Source organism: Pristiophorus japonicus, chromosome 1 (assembly GCF_044704955.1).
Source record: "Pristiophorus japonicus isolate sPriJap1 chromosome 1, sPriJap1.hap1, whole genome shotgun sequence".
Taxonomy (NCBI): domain Eukaryota; kingdom Metazoa; phylum Chordata; class Chondrichthyes; family Pristiophoridae; genus Pristiophorus; species Pristiophorus japonicus.
In genome coordinates this window covers 153,513,759-153,536,398 of record NC_091977.1, presented here as the reverse complement: position 1 = coordinate 153,536,398, position 22,640 = coordinate 153,513,759, and the positions used below count along the sequence as shown (strand labels likewise).

Below are 22,640 nucleotides of genomic sequence, written 5' to 3'. Positions count from 1 at the left end.
TTACGGCAGACGACCAAAAACTTGGTCAAAGAAGTAGGTTTTAAGGGGGGTTTTTAAAAGGAGGAAAGAGAGAGATAGAGAAGCTGAGAGGTTTAAGGAGGGAGTTCCATAGCTTAGGGCCCAGGCAGCTGAAGGCATGGCCACCGATGGTTGGGCAGTTATAATCAGGGATGCTCAATAGGGAAGAATTTGAGGAGCAGATATCTTGGGGGCGGGGGGGTGGGGGGGGTCTAACCTGTCCAGTCCCGTCAGAATTTTATATGTTTCTACGAGATCCCCTCTCATCCTTCTAAACTCTGGTGAATAAAGGCCCAGTGGTTGTGAGGCTGAAGGAGATTACAGAGATAGGGAGGGGCGTGGCCATAGAGGGATTTGTAAATAAGGATGACAATTTTGAAATCGAGGCGTTGCTTAACCGGAAGCCAATGTAGGTCAGCGAACACAGGGGTGATGGGTGAATGGGACTTGGTACGATTTAGGACACGGGCTGCCGAATTTTGGATGACCTCAAGTTTGCGTAGGGTACAATGTGGGAGGCTAGCCAGGATTGCATTATAGTAGTCAAGTCTCGAGGTTACAAAGGCATTGATGAGGGTTTCAGCAGCAGATGAGCTATTACGGAGGTGAAAATGGGCAGTTTTAGTTATGCCATGGATATGTGGCAGGAAGCTCATTTCAGGGTCAAATATAACACCTGGTGCAACCTCAGATGCTAGGGAGAGGGATGGAGTCGGCGGCTAGGGAATGCAGTTTGTCGGTCTTCCCAATATTTAATTGGAGAAAGTTTCTGCTCATCCAAGACTGGATGTTGGACAAGCAGTCTGACAACTTAGAGACCATGGAGGGGTTGAGAGAAGCGGTTGTGAGGTGGAGTTGGGTGTCATCAGCGTACATTTGGAAACTGATGCTGTGTTTTCGGATGATGTCGCCAAGGGGCAGCATATAGGTGAGAAATAGGAGGGGGCCAAGGATCCTTGAGGGGGACACCAGAGGTAACAATGCGGGAGTGGGAAGAGCAGCCATTGCAGGTGATTTTCTGTCTACGATTAAATAGATAAGAATGGAACCAGGCAAGTGCAGTCCCACCCAGCTGGATGATGGTGGAGAGGCATTGGAGATGGAGGGAGTGGTCAACCGCGTCAAAGGCTGCAGACAGATCGAGAAGGACAAAGAGGGATATTTTATCTTTTGTCACAGTCACAAAGGATAAGTACAAAACAGTGTATTTTAAAACTTTGCACTACTTCACAACAAAAACAAGAAAAATGCTTTTCCACAGCAATCTTTCATCATAACTCTGAAAATGGTAACTCAGCTTTTTCATATCTCAATGTAACCCAAATAGTCAAAATAGGCCAGACCTTTTTGCTGGCTAACATCTCGAAACTGACTTCTCAGGTAAACTCATGCCGAGAACAAACATTCCAAATTCTTTGAATGTGTACTGAGACAAGGCCCATTCGCAAAAACTAGTTTGAAATAGAAACATAGAAAATAGGTGCAGGAGTAAGCCATTCGGCCCTTTGAGCCTGCACCACAATTCAATAAGATCATGGCTGATCATTCACCTCAGTACCCTTCTCCTGCTTTCTCTCCATACCCCTTGATCCCTTTAGCCGTAAGGGCCACACCTAACTCCTTCTTAAATATATCCAATGAACTGGCATCAACAACTCTCTGCGGTAGGGAATTCCACAGGTTAACAACTATCTGAGTGAAGAAGTTTCTCCTCATCTCACTCCTAAATGGCTTACCCCTTATCTTTAGACTGTGTCCCCTGGTGCTGGACTTCCCCAGCATCGGGAACATTCTTCCTGCATCTAACCTGTCCAGTCCCGTCAGAATTTTATATGTTTCTACGAGATCCCCTCTCATCCTTCGAAACTCCGGTGAATAAAGGCCCAGTCGATCCAGTCTCTCCTCGTATGTCAGTCCAGCCATCCCGGGAATCAGTCTGGTGAACCTTCGCTGCACTCCCTCAATAGCAAGAACATCCTTCCTCAGATTAGGAGACCAAAACTGAACACAATATTCCAGGTGAGGCCTCACAAAGACCCTGTACAACTGCAGTAAGACCTCCCTGCTCCTATACTCAAAACCCCTAGCTATGAAGGCCAACATACCATTTGCCTTCTTCACCGCCTGCTGTACCTGCATGCCAACTTTCAATGACTGATGTACCATGACACCCAGGTCTCGTTGCAGCCTCCCTTTTCCTAATCTGCCGCCATTCAGATAATATTCTGCCTTCGTGTTTTTGCCCCCAAAGTGGATAACCTCACATTTATCCACATTATACTGCATCTGCCATGCATTTGCCCATTCACCTAACCTGTCCAAGTCACCCTGCAGCCTCTTAGCGTCCTCCTCACAGCTCTCACCGCCACCCAGTTTAGTGTCATCTGCAAACTTGGAGATATTACACTCAATTCCTTCATCTAAATCATTAATTGTAAGTATTGTAAATATTGTAAATAGCTGGGGCCCCAGCACTGAGCCCTGCGGCACCCCACTAGTCACTGCCTGCCATTCTGAAAAGGACCTGTTTATCCCGACTCTTTGCTTCCTGGCTGCCAACCAGTTCTCTATCCACGTCAGTACATTACCCCCAATACCATGTGCTTTAATTTTGCACACCAATCTCTTGTGTGGGACCTTGTCAAAAGTCTTTTGAAAGTCCAAATACACCACATCCACTGGTTCTCCCTTGTCCACTCTACTAGTTATATCCTCAAAAAATTCCAGAAGATTTGTCAAGCATGATTTCCCTTTCATAAATCCATGTTGACTTGAACCGATCCTATCTCTGCTTTCCAAATGCGCTGTTATTTAATCTTTAATAATTGATTCCAACATTTTCCCCACTACTGATGTCAGGCTAACCGGTCTATAATTACCCGTTTTTTCTCTCCCTCCTTTTTAAAAAAGTAGTGTTACATTAGCTACCCTCCACTCCATAGGAACTGATCCAGAGTCGATAGACTGTTGGAAAATGATCACCAATGCATCCACTATTTCTCGGGCCACTTCCTTAAGTGCTCTGAAATGCAGACTATCAGGCCCCGGGGATTTATTGGCCTTCAATCCCATCAATTTCCCTAACACAATTTCCCGCCTAATAAGAATATCCTTCAGTTCCTCCTTTCACTAGACCCTCGGTCCCCTAGTACTTCCGGAAGATTACTTGTGTCTTCCTTCAATCTCTGATTTCTGGAATTTAAGACTTCGGCTATCCTGTCAACAAAGATACATATAGCAGATATAACCAAATGTCTTTGCATTCAATTGATATTAGTATATTAAAACCACCCTTTGCTTCAACAGGAACCAGTCACTGATTCACCAAGACATTAAAAAGAAATCAGAGTGAGTATTGACTGTCAGCCAGAGTTGGAGATGGGGGAGGACTTGTGCTTTTAATTTACACGTAAACTACAGAAAGCAGAGTCTATTACTCAGCAAAGTCTCCGAACACATGACCGAAAGTACAGCAGAGTCTCCAGAGTACAGGGCAGGATTATTTCTCCAACAAAATGCTGTGAGTGGAGGATAGTTACATAATACAAATTATATGCATACAAATCAATTGCAGTTACTTACAGCAGTGTGATCTCCAGGCATGTTTGATTCAATCATCTCCATTCTGGCCAGGTCTTGCGGTGTCATTAAATGCAGCCAAAAGAAATTGCCATTGACGCCTATTCAGGCAACCTGTCTGGGTTCCACGCTGAATGTGTATTGAACAGACTAGTCATTATCTATGTGAACATAGGTAATTAATCCCTCGTGCTGTTAATACTAATTCTACAAGAAATTTAAATCAGTAACATATAGACAGGATTTCCAGTTGATGTGTTATTGTTTGTCCCCTACTCCTATGGAACTATAATACTGAGAGTGTACTGTGATAACCAGGCAGAAAAATTACAAACAGTAGGAAAAAAAGGCATACATCAAAATAAAAAAGACTTCCTTTTTCCAACATTTTGTACCACTTAAGCCAATAAATTACAATTCTGAGCTATCGGTGTTGTTTATGATGGATTTTTTGTGTCACTCTTGGGGACTGGTGTTTGATTGGAGGCCAGAGGGGAAAGTTTTTGAGGTACATTGATGTTGTGGCCAGAATCAGGCAAGCAGGCTCAGACCACGGCAAATGAGTGAGTCTCTGTTCAGGTGCTGGTCTTTGGAAATTCAATGGTGTTACAACAATAGCAGCTTTACTACAAATTCATCTTGGGAAATAAGGGGAAGTAAGTAATGTTTATAAAAGTGAAAATAAATGAAACAGAAGGAAGGTTGTGAGGTTGAAGGAAGGAAGGAAGGAAGAATAAACAAATAAAACACTTGCATCTTAAGCAAATATAGCAAATCCACTGTAGGAGGTAGAGCAAAAATGCACGATATAAATGAAAGTTGTTACTGTATCAATTTATGGCATCATTATTCTATTGTCTCCTGGATATTCCACTGCATACAATAGAAACATGATATTGTTAATGATGTCACAATAAACTAGTCTGATGCCATAAAAACTTTGTCATGACATCATGAAACTGCTTTAAATCGACATCACAGCTGAGATTAAGTCACATGATTTCACAATGACATCCATAGCAACCCAGAGACTTTGATATAAAAGTAAATGCTGACAGAGAGAAGACACAAATTGTGCATTTGTTACTGTTAGCGAACACAAGGAGAAAGTTGTGATTTTAAAAAAATAACAAATTCATCAAAATCAGTGAAAATGATTCGGCACTGGATTGAAAATTCTGTGTAAAAAAAAACTATTAACCATATAAGAGTGGGAGCAAATTTTCCTTTGCTTGGGCATACTCAACCATCTGGACACAGCACAATGGGAAATTCGAGCAGGAAAGAGTGCACACTTGAAAGCAAGCTTTCCCAATTTAAAATCTGTTAATTTAAAATGACAATCAGATTGCCTCAAGGAGCTTCTTTCCTCGTCACTTTTCCTGTACACCGAGTCTAGTTACAACGACGCTATCAATAGCGATTTCTAATCCGAGCACTAAACAGTAATCATAACGCTAACCTGTAACCACTGAAACTTAACCTCCAGCCACGATCATAAACCAACTCCTAACCCTAACCTTACATCCCAACTCCAAACCTAACCCACTCATATTCCTAAATCATTAACCCTACCTAACCACTAACCCTAACCTGAACCCTACACCCGAACATTAAACATTAAACTACATAGTACCAATAGTCGTTGCAACATCATCGATAATGCACTTCCTGTATTACTGTACCTAGGTGATCCAATATGCACCTACCTCTTTGATCAAGCTTTTGGTCACTTGCCCCAATTTCTCCTTATGTGGCTTAGTGTCAACTTTTTCTCTCATAATACTCCTGTGAAGCGCCTTGGGACGTTTTACAACGTAAAGGCGCTATATAAATCCAAGTTGTTGTTGTTGTATTACTGTACCTAGGTGATTCAATATGACCAGGCACAGGAACAGGGAAATTTGTCCTGAAAACAGAAAATTTGATATCAGACTGGGAAGACTAAAGTAGAAATCAATAATTGATAATCAACTACAGGATTTAAGTACTAAAAAGTAAGGATATTTCTTCAGATTTAATGGTAAAATTGGAACTTACAATATAAAATAGAACAAAAAAGTTAAGAATACAGCACATAAAACAATAAAATACAAACTATTAAGAGTATGTGTTCCAGAAAGACACAACTCATAATTAACTCTACTTCTACATAGGATTACATAGGATATACAGCACAGAAACATGCCATTCGGCCCAACCAGTCCATTCTGGCGTTTATGCTCCACTCGAGCCTCCTCCCGTCTTTCCTCATCTAAATCTATCAGCATAAACCTCTATTCCCTTCTTCCTCATATGCTTGTCTAGTCTCCCCTTAAATGCATCTATACTATTCGCTTCTATACTATTCGCTTCAACCACTCCCTGTGGTAGCGAATTCCACATCCTCATCACTCTTTGGGTAAAGAAGTTTCTTCTGAATTTCCCATTGGATTTCTTGGTGACTATCTTATATTGATGGCCTCTAGTGGAAACATTCTCTATGTATCCACTCTATCAAAATCTTTCATAATTTTAAAGACATCTATTCGGTCACTCCTCAGCCTTCTTTTTTCAAGAGAAAGGAGACCCAGCCTGTTCATCCTCTCCTGATACGTATACCCTCGCATTTCTAGTATCATCCTTGGACATCTTTTTTGCACCCCCTCCAGTGCCTCTATATCCTTTTTATAATACTGTACGCAGTACTCCAAGTGTGGTCTCACCAGGTTCGATACAGGTTCAGTATAACTTCCCTACTTTTCAATTCTATACCTCTAGAAATAAACCCTAGTGCTTGGTTTGCTTTTTTTATGACCTTGTTAACCTGTGTAGTAACTTTTTAGTGATTTGTGTATTTGTACTCCGAGATCCTTTTGTTCCTATACCTACCTAGACTCGCACCCGCCAAGTAATAAATGACCTCCATATTCTTCCTACCAAAATGTAATACCTCACATTTATCTGTGTTGAGCTTCATTTGCCAATTATATTCCCATTCTGCAATTTTATTAATGTCCTCCTGTAATTTGTTGCAGTCCTCCTCAGTCTTGACTATCGCCCCCAATTTGGTGTCATCCACAGATTTAGAAATTGTGTTTTTGATTACAAAGTCTAAAACATTAATATAAATTGTGAACAACAGTGATTCCTTGTGGAACACTTCTATCTACCTTCTGCCACTGTGAATAGCTACCCTTTACCCCTACTCTCTACTTTCTGTCTTGAAGCCAGCTCGCTATCCATTCTGTTACTTGTCCCCTGACTCCGCATTCTCTGACCTTGTTCATCAGTCTATTATGGGGCACCTTATCGAAGGCCTTTTGAAAATCTAGATAAATTACACTTATTGCACTACCATTGTCTACTCCCTCTGTTACCTCTTCAAAAAATTAAATGAGGTTGGTCAAGCAAGACTTCCCTTTTGAAATCCATGCTGACTATTCGTTATTATATTTTTGGTTTCTAGATGCTCTTCTATTTTCTCCTTTAGTAGGGATTCCATTATTTTTCCTACCTCCGATGTTAAGTTGACTGGTCTATATAATTCCCTGGACATGTTCTATCCCCTTTCTTAAATATAGGTATTACGTTAGCTATCCGCCAGTCCTCTAGCACTACAGCTTTTTGAAAGAATTATTAAATATGTGTAGTAATGCCTTTGCTATCTCTTCGCTAGATTCTTTTAAAATGTGTAGATGCAATCCATCCAGGGTTTTATCCTCTGAGTTTGATTAGTTTATCTAATATATCCCCTCTTTTTACTTTAAATGTACTTATCTCATTAGTAATCTCATCATCCAATGTCATGTCCACCTACCTGTTCCATCTCCCTGGTAATACTGAAGCAAAATAATTATTTAATATTTTTGCCATCTCTCGATCGTTACCTGTGGTATTATTCTGTCTATCTCTTAATGGCCCTATTCCCATCCCAACCTTCCTTTTTTTTATTGATGTGCCTGTAAAATATTTTACTATTTTGTTTTATGTTCTTTGATCGTTTAATTTCATAGTTCCTCTTTGCCTTCCTAATTGTTTTTTTACTTCTCTCCTAATCATTTCATATTCTCTCTTATCATGCGCACCCTCAATTGTTCCCTTATGGCTTTACGCATCCATGGCGTCTCATTAGTATTTAGTTTGTTCTCTCCTTACAGTGGAATATATTGTTCCTGCACTCTGTTGACCACCATTTTAAATGTATCCCATTGCTGTTCTACATCATTTTTTGACAATATTGTTGCCTATTTTATTTTTCCAAGTTCTATTCTCAGCCCCTCAAAATCAGCTTCTCTCCAATCTATTAACCGGATTCTTGTCATAGTTATGACTTTCTCAATTATCATCTTACACAAGAACATAAGAATTAGGAGCAGGAGTAGGCCATTCAGCCCCTCGAGCCTGCTCTGCCATTCAATGAGGTCATGGCTGATGTTTAACCTCAACTCCACTTTCCTGCACTATCCCCATATCCCTTGATTCCCTTAATATCCAAAAATCTATCCATCTATGTCGTGAATATACTTAACGACTAAGCCTCCACAGCTCTCTGGGGTAGAGAATTCCAAAGATTCACCACCGTCTGAGTGAAGAACTTTCTCCTCATCTCAGTCCTAAAGGGCTGACCCCTTATTCTGAGACTATGACCCCTGGTTTCCACTCCCCAGCCAGAGGAAACATCCTCCATACATCTACCCTGTCAAGCCCTGTAAAAATTTTATATGTTTCAATGAGATCACCTCTCATTCTTCTAAACTCTAGAGAATATAGGCCTGGTCTACTCAATCTTTCCTCATAGGATAATCCCCACCCCATCACAGGAATCATTCTGGTGAACCTTCGTTGCACTCACTCAATGGCAAGTATATCCTTCCTAAGGTAAGGAGACCAAAACTGTACACAATACTCTAGGTGCGGTCTCATCAGGGACTTATACAATTACAGTAAGGTGTCTTTACTCTTGTAATAAAGGCCAACATTCCATTTGCTTTCTTAATTGCTTGTTGTACCTGCATGTTAACTTTCAATGATTTGTGCACAAGGACACCCAGGTCCCTCTGGATACCAACATTTCCCAATCTCTCACCATTTAAAAAATACTCAGCTTTTCTATTTTTACTACCAAAGTGGATAACTTCACATTTCTCCACATTATATTCCATTTGCCATATTCTTGCCTACTCACTCAGCCTGTCTATAATCCCCTTGAAGTCTCTTTGCATCCTCCCCACAACTTAACATTCACACCTAGCTTTGTATCATCAGCAAACTTGGATATATTACATTTGGTCCCCTCATCCAAATTATTGATATAGATTGTGAATAGCTGGGGCCCAAGCACTGATCCTTGCAGCACCCCACTGGTTATGGCCTTCCAACCCAGAAATGACCGGTTTATTCCTACTCTTTGTTTTCTGTCCATTAAACATAGAAACATAGAAAATAGATGCAGGAGTAGGCCATTCGGCTCTTTGAGCCTGCACCACCATTCAATAAGATCATGGCTGATCATTCACCTCAGTACCCATTTCCTGCTTTCTCTCCATATCCCTTGATCCCTTTAGCCGTAAGGGCCATATCTAACTCCCTCTTGAATATATCCAATGAACTGGCATCAACAACTCTCTGCGGTAGAGAATTTCACAGGTTAACAACTCTCTGAGTGAAGAAGATTCTCCTCATCTCAGTCCTAAATGGCTTATCCCTTATCCTTATACTGTGTCCCCTGGTTCTGGACTTCACCTGCATCGGGAACATTCTTTCTGCATCTAACCTGTCCAGTCCCGTCAGAATTTTATGTTTCTATGAGATCCCCTCTCATCCTTCTAAACTCCAGTGAATACAGGCCCAGTCGATCCAATCTCTCCTCATATGTCAGTCCTGCCATCCTGGGAATCAATCTGGTGAACCTTCGCTGCACTCCCTAATAGCAAGAACATCCTTCCTCAGATTAGGAGACCAAAACTGAACACAATAGTCCAGGTGAGGCCTTACCATGGCCCTGTACAACTGCAGTAAGACCTCCCTGCTCCTATACTTAAATCCCCTAGCTATGAAGGCCAACATACCATTTGCCTTCTTCACCGCCTGCTGTACCTGCATGCCAACTTTTAATGACTGATGTACCAGGATACCCAGGTCTCGTTCCACCTCCCCAAATCTCGTTGCACCTCCCCTTTTCCTAATCTGCCGCCATTCAGATAATATTCTGCCTTCGTGTTCTTGCCACCAAAGTAGATAACCTCACATTTATCCACATTATACTGCATCTGCCATGCATTTGCCCACTCATCTAAACTGTCCAAGTCACCCTGCAGCCTCTTAGTGTCCTCCTCACAGCTCACACCGCCCCCCAGTTTAGTGTCATCTGCAAACTTGGAGATATTGCACTCAATTCCTTCATCTAAATCATTAATGTATATTGTAAATAGCTGGGGTCCCAGCACTGAGCCCTGCGGCACCCCACTAGTCACTGCCTGCCATTCTGAAAAGGACCTGTTTATCCCGACTCTCTGCTTCCTGGCTGCCAACCAGTTCTCTATCCACATCAGTACATTACCCCCAATACCATGTGTTTTAATTTTGCACACCAATCTCTTGTGTGGGTCCTTGTCAAAAGTCTTTTGAAAGTCCAAATACACCACATCCACTGGTTCTCCCTTGTCCACTCTACTAGTTACATCTTCAAAAAATTCCAGAAGATTTGTCAAGCATGATTTCCCTTTCATAAATCCATGTTGACTTGGACTAATCCTATCACTGCTTTCCAAATGCGCTGTTATTTCATTTTTAATAATTGATTCCAACATTTTCCCCATGACTGATGTCAAGCTAACCGATTTATAATTACCTGTTTTCTCTCTCCCTCCTTTTTTAAAAAGTGGTATTACATTAGCTACCCTCCAGTCCAAAGGAACTGATCCAGAGTCGATAGACTGTTGGAAAATGATCACCAATGCATCCATTATTTCTAGGGCCACTTCCTTAAGTACTCTGGGATGCAGTCTATCAGGCCCTGGGGATTTATCAGCCTTTAATCCTATCAATTTCCCGAACACAATCTTCCACCTAAGAAGGATATTCTTCAGTTCCTCCTTCTCACTAGAGCCTTGGTCCCCTAATATTTCCAGAAGGTTATTTGTGTCTTCCTTCACGAAGACAGAACCAAAGTATTTGTTCAACTGGTCTGCCATTTCTTTGTTCCTCATTATAAATTAACCTGATTCTGACTGCAAGGGAGCTATGGTTGTCTTCACTAATCTTTTTCTCCTCACATATCTATAGAAGCTTTTGCAGTCAGTTTTTATGTTCCCAGCAAGCTTCCTCTCATACTCTATTTTCCCCCTCCTAACTAAATCCTTTGTCCTCCTCTGCTGAATTCTAAATTTCTCCCAGTCCTCAGGTTTGCTGCCTTTTCTGGCCAATTTATATGCCTCTTCCTTGGATTTAACACTATCCTTAATTTCCCTTGTTAGCCATGGTTGAGCCACCTTCCCCGTTTTATTTTTGCTCCAGACAGGGATGTACAATTGTTGAAGTTCATCCATGTGATCTTTAAATGTTTGCCATTGCCTATCCACCATCAACCCTTTAATTATCATTCGCCAGTCTGTTCTAGCCAATTCACGTCTCATACCATCGAAGTTACCTTTCCTTAAGTTCAGGACCCTAGTCTCTGAATTAACTGTGTCACTCTCCATCTTAATAAATAATTCTATCATATTACGGTCACTCTTCCCCAAGGGGCCTCGCACAACAAGATTGCTAATTAGTCCTTTCTCATTATACATCACCCAGTCTAGGATGCCTAGCCCTCTAGTTGGTTCCTCGACATATTGGTCTAGAAAACCATCCCTTATACACTCCAGGAAATCCTCCTCCACCGTATTGCTACCAGTATGGTTGGAGTAATCTATATGTAGATTAAAGTTGCCCATGATAACTGCTGTATCTTTATTGCACGCATCCCTAATTTCTTGTTTGATGCTGTCCCCAACCTCACTACTACTGTTTGGTGGTCTGTACACAACTCCCACTAGCGTTTTCTGCCCTTTGGTATTCCGCAGCTCCACCCATACCGATTCCACATCATCCAAGCTAATGTCCTTCCTTACTTTTGCGTTAATTTCCTCTCTAACCAGCAACGCTACCCCACTTCCTTTTCCTTCCTGAATGTTGAATGTTGAATACCCCTGGATGTTGAGTTCCCAGCCTTGGTCATCCTGGAGCCATGTCTCCGTGATGCCAATTATATCATACTCATTAATCCATCCATGCTAGTATATTATCCACAATCTCATGAGCCCTAATTTTGTTCAATAACCTCTTGTGTGGTACTTTGTCTAATGCCTTCTGAAAATCCAAATACACCACATCCACTGGTTCCTCCCTTATCTATTCTGCTGGTTACAACCTCAAAAAACTCTAACAGATTTGTCAAACACGATCTCCCTGTCATAACTCCGTGTTGGCTCTGTCCATTCCCATTATTATTTTCTAAGTGCCTTGTTACCATGTCCTTAATAATAGATTCTAGCATTTTCCCTACGACTGATGTCAGGCTAACTGGTCTGTAGTTCCCCATTTTCTCTCTCTCTCCTTTCTTAAATAGTGGGGTTACTGTCATGTATCTTACATTATTATATATAACTGTATCCTAACATGCTATACATGACTGTAATAAGATATGACCTGTCACCACCAGCATACCTTACCACCAGGGGTGCACTTGCAAGAGACAGGTATATAAGGACAGGTCTCAGGCAAGTGCAGCATTCCAGAGGTGTGAAATAAAGGTGCAGGTCCAGAGTGACCTTGACTTCACTACATGCCTCGTGTGAATCTGTACTGAGGGGACAGGACTTTACAGTGGCGACGAGTTACGGGATTACAGAATCCACAGAATGGCGAACAACGGATCAGATGAAAAGTACAATACGGGAGACAATTGGGAGGACTTTATAGAAAGGCTGCAGCAAAGCTTTGTAACCAAAGACTGGTTAGGCGACGATAAGGCAGACAAGAGAAGAGCCCATCTCTTGACCAGCTGTGGCTCGAAAACATATGCTTTACTGAAGGATCTGTTGGCACCCGAGAAACCAGCAAGCAAGTCGTTTGAAGAATTGAGCACACTGGTAAGAGACCACCTGAAGCCAGCGAGCAGCCTACACATGGCCAGACACAGGTTCTACAACTACATATGCTGTGTGGGCCAGAGCATACCCGACTTTGTGGCGGAACTTCGGAGGTTGGCTAGTTTATGTGAGTTCTCCGATGAACTGAGGAGAGAAATGCTGAGAGAATTTTTCATTGAAGGAATAGGCCATGCAGGCATATTCCGAAAGCTCATAGAGACCAAGAACCTGACCTTAGAGGCAGCAGCACTGGTTGCACAGACATTCTTGGTAGGGGAAGAAGAAACGAGGTTGATTTACAATGCAGGTACGACAACTAACGAAATATCAGAACAAGAAGTTCACAGCACTAAACAAGCTGCTACCCCCACACATGGACAAAACCGGGAGAACAGGCTCACGACAGCAGGCAGTGGTGCCAGAAGCCATCAAGGGCCACAGGAACGGCCGTTCACACCTCATCAACACACAATGCGAGCAATCAACTACAAACTGAGAGAAGCTCAGGAGAGATCAGCCAGACGCAGCTCATTCTTTGGGAATACTTTGAACAATGGAACCGGTCTGTGCTGGAGGTGTGGGGGTGGGCACTCGTCAAGGGGATGTCGATTTCAGCAGGCTGTTTGCAGGAACTGTGAATATACAGGGCATTTGGCCCGCATGTGCAAAAAAACGGCAGCTCGGCTGGTATACGAATCGGATGGGTCGGAAAGCGGACCAGAAGACGGTGGGGACAGTACCCGGGACACCGATGAACAGCGGGTCAACACGATCAATGGCCGCTGCTCCTACAACAGGACGCCTCCTATAATGATGAGGGTCCTACTCAACGGGATACCGGTCAACATGGAGCTGGATACGGGAGCGAGTCAATCTGTCATGGGCGCTCAACAATTTGAACAACTGTGGCCGCATAAAAGAGACAGAACAAAACTCACAAGGGTCGACACCAAACTAATGACCTATACCAAAGAAATCGTACCAGTCCTCGGTAGCGCCATGCTCTCTGTCACACACAAAGGGACAGTGAACTGACTTCCCCTGTGGATTGTCCCCGGAGACCCCCCAGCACTGCTGGGGAGAAGCTGGCTGGCAAAACTAAACTGGAAATGAGATGATGTCCATGCCATGTCATTAGAGGAATGGACCTCCTGCTCAACAGTTCTAAAGTGATTTGAACATCTCTTTCAGCCAGGTGTGGGCACTTTCAAAGGGGCCAAAGTCAAAATCTACATCACACAGGATGCAAGAACGGTCCATCACAAGGCCAGAGCTGTACCCTATGTGATGAGGGAAAAGATTGAACACGAACGAGACAGGCTTCTGCGGGAAGGCATTATAATCACCTGTGGAATTTAGCGACTGGGCAAGTCCCATCGTCCCGGTCATGAAGCCTGATGGATCCGTACGAATCTGTGGGGACTACAAATCTACCATAAACATAGTCTCCCGACACGACCAGTACCCGCTGCCCAGAGCGGATGACTTATTTGTCACATTGGCTGGAGGTAAACTTTTCTCAAAACTAGACCTCACATCTGCGTATATGACGCAAGAATTGACCGAGGAATCCAAGCTACTCACCACCATCAACACACATCAAGGCCTTTTCATGTATAATCGATGCCCATTCGGCATCAGGTCGGCAGCTGCCATATTCCAGCGCAACATGGAGAGTCTGCTCAAGTCCATCCCAGGGACGGTTGTATTTCAAGACGACATACTTATCACGGGCAGGGACACCGACACCCATCTCTGTAATTTGGAGGAAGTACTAAAGCGGTTGGATCAGGTAGGCCTATGAGTCAAGAAATCCAAGTGCCTGTTTCTCGCACCCGAGGTTGTATTTTTGGGTAGAAGGATTGCCGCTGATGGAATCGGCCTAACAGAGTCCAAAACAGAAGCAATTTGCCTGGCACCCAGGCCCCGGAATGTCTCAGAACTGCGCGCCTTTCTCGGGCTACTCAATTACTTTGGGAACTTTATGCAGAACTTAAGCACGCTGCTGGAGCCTCTCCACGTGCTACTCAGAAAGGGGTGCGATTGGTTTTGGTGGGACGCCCAGGAACGCGCCTTCAATAAGGCACGCAACCTTCCAACAGTGTTTTGACTTTCTTTGATCCAGGTAAAAAGCTAGTTCTCACATGCGATGCGTCAGCGTATGGGGTCGGGTGCGTTTTGCAACATGTCAATAGTGCGGGCAAATTACAACCCATAGCTTATGCCTCCAGGTCACTTTCGCGGGCGGAGCGCGGGTGCAGAATGGTTGAGGAGGCGCTCGCGTGCGTGTACGGTGTCAAAAAGATGCACCAATACCTTGTCGGGGCCAAGTTCGCGTTAGAAACCGACCACAAGCCCCTCACGTCCCTCCTATCCGAGAACAAAGCAATAAACGCCAACGCCTCGGCACGAATTCAACGGTGGGCACTCATGCCGGCGTCCTACAACTATACCATGAGGCACAGACCAGGCACAGACAACTGTGCCGACGCGCTCAGCAGGCTACCCCTGGCGACCACGGAAGGGTCTGATGAACAGGACTGTGAGATAGTCATGGCAATCAATGCCTTTGAGTCCACAGGTTCGTCCATGATGGCTCGCCAAAGCAGAGCCTGGACGGCCAGCAACCCCACGTTATCCTTAGTAAAAAGTTGTGTCCTAACCGGTGACTGGGTAGAGGCTCGCGATGCCTGCCCCAAGGAATTAAAACCCTTTCACAGGCGCATGCATGAGCTATCACTACAAGCAGACTGCCTGATGTGGGGCAGCCGAGTAGTCATTCCTCTGCGAGGCAGAGAGACATTTGTCCGGGAGCTCCACCTCGAGCACCTGGGGATCGTTCTCATGAAAGCCATCGCCAGATCCCACGTCTGGTGGCCTGGTATTGACGCGGACTTGGAGCTCTGCATCCGAAGGTGCACCATTTGTGCCCAACTCAGCAATGCCCTCAGGGAGGCTCCACTGAGCCTCTGGCCCTGGCCTACCAAACCGTGGTCGCGGGTGCACGTAGACTATGCGGGCCCATTCATGGGCAAAATGTTCTTCGTAGTTGTAGATGCATTTTCAAAGTGGATCGAATGCACCATTTAAAACTCGAGCACAACCTCCACCACTGTGGAGAGCCTCGCAACCATGTTTGCAACGCACGGAATCCCCGACATATTGGTCAGTGACAATGGTCCGTGCTTCACCAGCGCAGAATTCCAAGATTTTATAAGTGACCACGGCATAAATCACGTCAAGACGGCACCGTTCAAGCCGGCCTCCAACGGCCAGGCGGAGAGAGCAGTGCAAATCATTAAACAAGGCATGCTTAAAATCCAAGGTCCCACGCTGCAGGGTCACCTGTCGCGACTGCTGCTGGCATACAGATCTCGTCCGCACTCACTGACTGGGATCCCCCCCGTGCAACTATTGATGAAAAGGACTTTAAAAACAAGGCTCTCATTAATCCTCCCAGACATGCACGAAATCGTTGAGGCAAAGCGCCGTAGGCTGACTGAGTACCATGACAGAAATTCAAGGGGGAGATGGAATGAGATAGGGGACAAAGTGTTTGTACTAAACTATGGCAGGGGTCCCAAATGGTTTGCAGGGACAGTAACGGGCAAGGAAGGATACAGGCTACTGGCAGTACAAATGGACAATGGCAAAACCTGCCGGAGGCATGTAGACCAAGTCAAAAGCAGATTTACCAACAACACTGCGGAACCAGAGGCAGACTACAATGTGGAACTCGCACCACACCTGGTGGACAGACAGAGGGAACAACCTGAGGAAAGGGCAATCCCAACAGACAGCCCAGGCGAGTCAACAACAATCACACCAATCGAAACAGACAGCCCAGGTGAGATACCAGCAACCACACCCAAAGAAAAACAGACACCAAGGCAAACAACTGAACCACAACTCAGACGCTCCATGCGAGAGTGTAGACCATCTGAGAGACTGAACCTATAAAGACAATAAGACCTTGGGGGAGGGCGATATCATGCATCTTACATTATTATATATAACTGTATCCTAACATGCTATACATGACTGAATTAAGATATGACCTGTAACCACCAGCATACTTTACCACCAGGGGTGCACTTGCAAGAGACAGGTATATCAGGACAGGTCTCAGGCAAGTGCAGCATTCCAGAGCTGTGAAATAAAGGTGCAGGTCCAGAGTGACCTTGACTTCACTACATGCCTCGTGTGAATCTGTACTGAGGGGACAGGGCTTTACAGTTACATTAGCTACCTTCCAATCTGCGGGAGCCGTTCTAGAATCTATGGAATTTTGGAAGATGACTACCAATGCATCCACTATCTTGATAGCCAACTCTTCCAAAATCCGAGGATGTAAGCCATCAGGTCCAGGGGATTTAGCGGCTTTCTGTCCCATTAATTTCTCCAATACTATTTTTTTACTAATACTAATTTCTTTAAGTTCCTCATTCCCGCTAGACCTTTGGTACTCCACTATTTCTGGGAGGTTTTTCATGTTTTCTTCTGTGAAAACAAAAAGTATTTGTTTAAGTTCTCTGCCTTTTCCTTATTCCCGATTACAATTTCTCCCGTCTCAGCCTGTGAGGGACCCATATTTACTATTGCTAATCTTTTCCTTTTTACATATCTATAGAAGCATGTACAGTCTGATTTTATGTCTCTCGCTAGTTTACTCTCATATTCTATTTTCCCTTTATTAATTTCTTAGCAACATAGAAACGTAAAAATTTACAGCGCAGAAGCAGGCCATTTCGGCCCATCGTGTCTGCGCCGGCCGACAAAGAGCCGCACGGCCCTCGGTCAGCAGCCCTGAAGGTTACAAATAAACCTATGAACAATGAACAATGGCGGAAAGTTAAAGAGCACCCAGCCCAACCAGTCTGCCCCACACAACTGCGATACCCCTTACACTGAAACATTCTACACTCCACCCCAATCGGAGCCATGTGATCTCCTGAGAGAGGCAAAAACCAGATTAAAACCCAGGCCAATTGGGGGAAAAAATCTGGGAAAATTCCTCTCCGATCCATCCAGGCGATCGAAACTAGTCCAGGAGATCACCTTAGCCGTATTTGATTCCCTGCAGTCCTTACCATCGTATCTGCGCTGGCCAACAGGACGTTATCCAGTCTAATCCCACTTACCAGCTCTAGGTCCATAACCCTACAGGTTACAGTACTTTAAGTGCCCATCCAAGCACCTTTTAAATGTGGTGAAGGTTTCTGCATCCACCACCCTTTCAGGCAGTGAGTTCCAGACACCCACAACCCTCTGCATCAAGAAGACGCCCCTCAAATCCCCTCTGAACCTTCCACCAACCACCTTAAAACTATGCCCCCTCGTAATTGACCCCTCCACCAATGGAAATAAGCCCTTGCTATCCACTGTATCCAAGCCCCTCAAAATTTTGTACACTTCAATGAAGTCTCCTCTCAACCTCCTCTGTTCCAATGAGAACAAACCCAGCCTATACAAACTGTCCTCATCGCTAAGATTCTCCATTCCAGGCAACATCCTAGTAAATCTCCTCTGCACCCTCGCTAGTGCATCACATCCTTCCTATAATACGGCGACCAGAACTGCACGTAGTACTCCAGCTGTGGCCTAACCAGAATATTATACAATTTAAGCATAACCTCCCTGCTCTTGTATTCTATGCCTCGGCCAATACAGGCAAACATTCCATATGCCTTCTTAACCACCTTATCCACCTGGTCTGCTACTTTCAGGGATCTGTGGACAAACACTCCAAGGTCCCTTTGATCATCCACACCTTTAAGTGGCCTACTGCTTAATGTGTATACCCTTTCCTTATTAGCCCTCTCAAAGTGCATTACCTCACACTTCTCTGAATTAAATTCCATTTGCCACTGCTCTGCACACCTGACCAGTAGATTGATATCCTCCTGCAGTCCATGACTTTCCTATTCATTATCAACCACACAGCCATATTTTAGTGTCATCTGCAAACTTCTTAATCATACTCCTTATAGTCAAATCTAAATCATTGGTACATACCCACAAAAAGCAAGGGACCCAGCACTGAGCCCTGCGGAACCCCGCTGGAAATATCCTTCCAATCACAAAAACACCCATCAACCATTCCCCTTTGCTTCCAACCTCTAAGCAAATTTTGGATCGAACTAACCACTTTGCCCTGGATCCCATGGGCTTTAACCTTTGTGACGAGTCTACCATGTGGGACTTTATCAAAAGCTTTGCTAAAGTCCATCTACATTACATCGTACGCACTACCCTCATTGACCCTCTTGGTTACCTCCTCAAAAAATTCAATCAGGTTAGCCAAACACGATCTTCCCTTAATAAATCCATGCTGACTGTCCCTAATTAATCCTTGCCTAACCAAATGTAGATTTATCCTGTCTTTCAGGATTTTTTCCAATAATTTTCCCACCACTGAGTTTAGGCTGACAGGTCTGTAATTATTTGACCAATCCCTTTTTCCCTTCTTAAACAAAAATACCACATTAGCAGTCCTCCAGTTCTCCAGCACCATGCCCAAATCCAAAGAGGACTGGAAAATGATGGTCAAGGCCTCTGCTATTTCCTCTTTTACTTCGCTCAACATCCTGGGATACATTTTATGCAGGCCTGGGGATTATCTACTTTCAAAGCTGCTAAGCCCCTTAATACTTCCTCTCTCACTATGTATATTTCATCCAGAATTTCACACTCTTCCTCGATAGCAGTATCTGCATTGCCCCTTTCCTTTGAGAAAACAGACGCAAATCATTCATTAAGAACCATACCAATATCTTCCGCCTCCACACAAAGATTACCATCATGGTCTCTAATAGACCCTACCCTTTCTTTAGTTACCGTTTTGCTCTTAATATATTTGTCGAACATCTTTGGGTTTTCCTTATTTTTATTAGCCAAGAATTTTTCTCTCTTAGCATTCCGAATATCCTTTATAATTTTACCTCTTAACTTTCTATATTCCTCCAAAGATTCTATAGTATTTAGCCGTCGGTATATGACATAAGCTTCCCTTTTTTTCTTTATCCTCCCCTGTAAGTTCCTAGACATCAAGGGGGCTCTAGAATTACTTTTCCCACCCTTTTTCTTTCAGGGCACATATTTGGCCTGAGCCTTCCGGATCTTTTCCTTGAATGCCTCCCACTGTTCCGACACTGATTTACCCACAAGTAGCTGTTCCCAGTCCACTGTGGCCAAATCACTCCTCAACTTAGCAAAGTTAGCTTTTCCCCAATTTGGGACTTTTATTCCAGGCCTATCCTTGTCCTTATCCATAACTAACTTGAATCTGACTGAATTATGGTCACTGGCACCCAAGTGCTCTCCCACGAATACCCCTTCAACCGGCCCAGCTTCATTCCCCAAAATTAAATCCAAAACCGCCCTTTCTCGTGCTGGGATTGTTACATACTGACGAAAAAAAGTTCTCTTGAATGCATTTCCTCCTTTGCTGAATTCTAAAATCCTCCCAATCCTCAGGCTTCCAGTTCTTTTTGGCAACATTATCAGCCTCTTCCTTTGCGCGAATACTATATTTAACTTCTCGTTATCCACGGTTGGACCACTTTTCCTGTGGGGTTTTTGTGCCTTAAAGTGTATTATATTATGGTCACTATTGCCTAGATGTTACTTTACTTTTACTTCTGTTATCTGCTCTGGTTCATTCCCCATTACTTGATGCATAGCAAATCCTCCCTTGTTGGGCTTTTTACATATTGGGTTAGAAAGGAGTGCTGTACACATTGTAGGAACTCCATTTATCCACTTCTGTCCAATTAATAAGGGTAGTTGACATCCCCCATGATTATTATTCTATGTTTTTTACTCATTTCTCTAATTTGTCTGCATATTTCTTCCTCTACCGCCCTTCCACTATTAGGTGGTCTGCAGACTACACCTATTAGTGTGATTGAACCTTTATTATCTTTTATCTCTATCCATATGGATTCTATTTTTGTCTTGCTTATAGCTGCTTCACTTTTTTCTACTGCCATTATGTTATCCCTAATAATTGCAGCAACTCCACCTCCCCTTTTCCCTCTTTCTCTTTTCTAAATATGTTATACCCAATGTTTAATTCCCAGCTCTGATTTTTCTGTAGCCATGTCTCAGTAATCCCTGCTGCTGGTTCCTCGCAATGCATGATTGCTTCCAGCTCCCCTGTTTTATTACGGTCACTGTGTGCATTGCTGTACATACAGTTTAACTAATTTTAATAGGATTTCCTCTTACTTTATGTTTAACCATCTTTGTAGACTCCAGTTCCATAACTCTGTTTATTCTCTTCCCTTACTTTATTCTTTCCTATGCTCTTTTCCTGTTTTGTTTATATTTAGACTGGTTACTTTTCTTGTAGATTCCTCCCCCATCTTAGTTTAAAGCCTTTGCCGCCTCCCTATTTACCCTTTCCATTAGGACATGGGTCCCATCCCGGTTCAGGTGGAGCCCGTCCCATTGGTACAGCTCCTTCTTGTCTCAGAACTGGTGCCAGTGTCCCATGAAAAGTGAACCCTCTTTCCCATACCAACCCTTTAGCCAAGGGTTAATTCTCCTCATCCGTCTGCTTCTATGCCAATTTGTACGTGGCTCGGGCAATAATCCAGAGATTATTACCCTCAAGGTCCTGTTTTTTAATTTACAGCCTAACTCCTGATACTGTTTCAGCAGGATTAGCTTCCTGTTCCTACCTATGTAGCTTTTTTCCAGCATGGACCACCGCAAATGGATTTACCCCCTCCTTCTGTGATGGTCCTCTGCCCGCTGACTCTTTCATTACTTAAAAGTCAACCATGTGCACCCTTGTTAAAGGGGCACAACCAAGAAAACCTGTAAATTAACAAAAAAAGTTTAAATGAAGCTTAACAAATTAAATTAAAATCCTATTTCCAATGGTGATGAAGCACTGGTGCCCACCGGTCGCAGAAGGCCTCAAGCTCCATCTCCAGGGACACCTGGGCATGAACATAGCCGCAGATGAGAGGCAGGCAGTCGGGCCGAATGGCCCCCTCGACTGCCCGCTGCCTGGAACTATTGATGGTCACCTTGGGCAGGCCCAAGAGCAGTCCCACGAGGAGGTCATCCGACTTGTCTGCCCCTCCTCGCACCAGATGCCCAAAGATCAGGAGCGTGGGACTGAAGTACAGCCAAAAGTTGAAAAATAGCTCCTTCAAATAGTGGAAGAGGAGCTACAAACTCTCACACTCCATGTATATATGGAACACGGACGCCCCTCTGCCTGCTATCTGGGGCCCATATCAAACATAACAAGCTGGACTGCTCTGGGAAACAGGACATTGGTTATCTGAGCTCTTTGAGGAGGTGACAGATCTATGCAATGGATGTGTTGTACATGAACTTTTAGAAACCCTCTGCCAAGGTACCACACAAGAGACTATTGGAGAAGATTAAATGGTATGGAATTAGGAGAACGGTAGAAAATTGCATTAAAAACTGAAGACAGGAAATAGAAAGAAGGAGTTGGGGGCAGTTTCTCAGAGTGCTTGCAAATTATACTACAATAGGAGTCAAAGTAATTAATTCTGAGGATTAAAGGCAGCTGCACTATAGGAAGGACGTTGAGGCAACAGAGAAGGTTCACTAGTATGCTGCCTAGTATAAGAATATACAAATACAAAAAAAGACTTGGGAATATGTTTTTGTTAAAACAGAGGAAATTGTGGGGCGATTTGATAGAGGTATTTAAAATTCTGAACGGATGGGACAGATACACTGTTTCCAGTGACTGAAGGTTTAGAATGATAGAACATAGATACAAGATTAAATGTTAGATTTAGGACAGGGCTCAGAATTTCTTTTACACCAAGGGTATGAAATGCATTACTAGATTTTGTAATTAATGGAGAGACCACAGCCAGGAATTTCTTCAGAGTCTCTCGGAATTACTCTCTCACCCTGGCCGTTCCCCCGGTA

The 22,640-nt window shown here is 43.7% G+C and overlaps 1 protein-coding gene across 6 annotated transcripts in view; it reads right to left on the bottom strand.

Moving 5' to 3' along the window:
- The window catches only part of pja2 (praja ring finger ubiquitin ligase 2), a 281,791-nt gene that overhangs the window by 229,924 nt on the left and 29,227 nt on the right, over window positions 1-22,640 (bottom strand). For 2 of the 6 annotated variants that reach the window (XM_070884059.1, XM_070884073.1), the window contains exon 2: window positions 5,307-5,506. The exons of the other annotated variants lie outside the window; for them this stretch is intronic. The gene's annotated coding sequence lies outside the window, so the exon portion shown is untranslated. The remainder of the gene's footprint in view (window positions 1-5,306; window positions 5,507-22,640) is intronic. 6 annotated transcript variants of the gene reach the window in all.